The sequence below is a fragment of the Rhinopithecus roxellana genome, chromosome 17, assembly GCF_007565055.1.
Source record: "Rhinopithecus roxellana isolate Shanxi Qingling chromosome 17, ASM756505v1, whole genome shotgun sequence".
In the NCBI taxonomy this organism is placed as follows: Eukaryota; Metazoa; Chordata; class Mammalia; order Primates; family Cercopithecidae; genus Rhinopithecus; species Rhinopithecus roxellana.
This window is the reverse complement of record NC_044565.1, coordinates 105,120,489-105,122,848: the sequence shown is the minus strand read 5'-3', so window position 1 is coordinate 105,122,848 and position 2,360 is coordinate 105,120,489.

The following is a 2,360-nucleotide window of genomic DNA, read 5'->3' as shown; positions in this document are numbered from 1 at the left end:
CGGCCGCTGTCCTCCGCTCAGCGTCGCAGTGTACCCCGAGCCCCGTGCTGAATTCCTTAGGCGTCTTAGGAACATACTCAGCTCGCACACAGCTATGGGAGGAATTTGGCAGATGTGGGCACTGGCCTCAGTGTCCTAGCCCTTGGGAATCTGGAGTTGTTAATGATGTCCCTGTATGAGAGACTCTAACAGTTATCCTGGGTGTGAGGGGCTGGGGCGCTGGGAGTGGACGTGCAGGTGTGAGGAAAGAGAAACCTGCGCCTCGGGTGTGGAGGATGGAGAAGCCTGCCTTTCTGCAGGATTCAGAATTCTTAGGAAGATTGGAGGAAGTAGAGTGGGAGCTGGGAGGTAGAGGAGGAGGAAAATGGCTCAGGCCCCTGACACCAGAATCCAGACTATAGAGTTTAAGAAACGAAACGCCTCCAAATCCTGCCCTCACAGCCCGCCTGGCGTGGGCTGGTTTTCTCAGCATCCCAGACATAAAGACTCCTCTGGTGCAACTCAAAATCAAAACCCAGACAGATAGGAAGCCGAATTTCCCCGAGACCTTCCCATTTCCTCTCTGCCGCTCTTTTTATTTTTTCTTTCATTTTTCTCTCTCCTTTTTTAAGTTATTTGTCTAGCACAGTTTTAGCTGAGCACTTCCTTCTAGAATATCGTTTTGCACCCAAATAACTCACACCACCTTCTTTATTTTTCTCACCTATAAATAATCAGAGGAGACGTAAACAATGACACATGAAGCACTGAGGATCTGAGATGTGTTCAGTTTGCTTTGAGTGTTAGTTAAATGGAGGGATGGGTGAGTGGGTGGATGAAGGCATCAACGAATTCACACAAAAAGGAGAAAAATTGATTTCAGCCCAACAGATGTTCTGTTACCATAGTGCAAAGGAAAGAATGATAGGTACTCTGTATTTTAACTGATGTGATCAAATAATGTGAATAATTAATGCCACAAGTAGAATTTTGGGGGTCTGAAATATCCCGAGTAACCCTCTACACAAGCTAAATGACTGCTATGTTGTCACTATCAAATATGCCCTCTGATTTGTGCTGTGTAGAGCAAATACCATGGCCAGTCTACTGAATTGGCAGGCCTCCTGGCTCAGGCACCACTGGACTCCAATGTTCAGAAAACAGACAGTTGCCTTGTTGAGTATTCTGGCACTGTTGAGTTGGAACCGTCTGGAATCTTTCTGGATACTGACTGTTGGGCCCCTTGTAGTTTCTGGAATTTACCTGCGTCTAGGATCCACCTCTCTCCTCTGCACACAGGAGCTCATCTGCACTAAAGGATCAGAAGCAAATAGAATCTACCCTAGGATCCAAGCTCAAAGGATCTGGCCTGCTTGCTGGTGTCTTGCCCTGGCCTCCCCTGGGTGGTGTTTGCCTGCCCAGGTCACTGAGACCAGCAGATCCTTCTAGGCTTTGCTGAACCTGGCTGGTAATAACTATCTGACCCTTCAATTCTTCCATACACTGAACTAGTTGCTCCAGTGAATCCCTTTCCTGGCCCACCTTGTTTTGTTTCTGCCTTTCTGTCTCTCCCACTTTCTCACCCTTTCATAGAATTCAGCAACTGTTTTAAAACAAATAGCTTTATATGAACAAAAGGGCTAGATCATGAACTGCACTGGTTATTTGGAAATCTAGGTTCTGGTCCTGCTACCCCTTCAACTTGAGTTATTTACAAGTCTGTTTAAAAGTTTCTAGACTGGTTTGTTTTTTGTTTGGCTTTTTTTTTTTTTTTTTTTTTTTTTTTTTAGACCGAGTCTTGCTCTGTGGTCCAGGCTGGAGTGCAGTGGTGCGATCTTAGCCTCAACCTCTCTGGGCTCATGTGATCCTCCTGCCTGTCCTCACTGTAGCTGGGACTATAGGCTCACATCACCACACCTGGCTACTTTTTGTATTTTTTTTTTTTTGGTAGAGATGGGGTTTCACTGTGTTGCCCAGGCTGGTCTCGAACTCCTGGGCTCAAGCAATCCTCCCTGTAATCACAAAGTGCTGGGATCACAGTTGCGAGCCACTGTGCCTAGCCTCTCCTTATTCTTTAACAACTTTTGCTTTACATATTCTGAATATATGTCATTAGATGAAAACATGCTCATGAGTATTTTATCTTCTTGTTGTAGTGTTTCTTTTACCTCTAAGAAATATTTCCTCTTAGTTTCTTTTCACCTTGACTTCAACTTTGATATTAATATTCCTATACCCACTTTGTGTTAGTATTTTCCAGATATGGTAAGTTGATCAAAAAGATGACACAATAACTCCTTCCCTTCCTGAATCCATACCCCTTGCCATGTGACTTTGCCACTGTTCTAATAAGATGTGAATTCCACTTCCTCATATGTTGA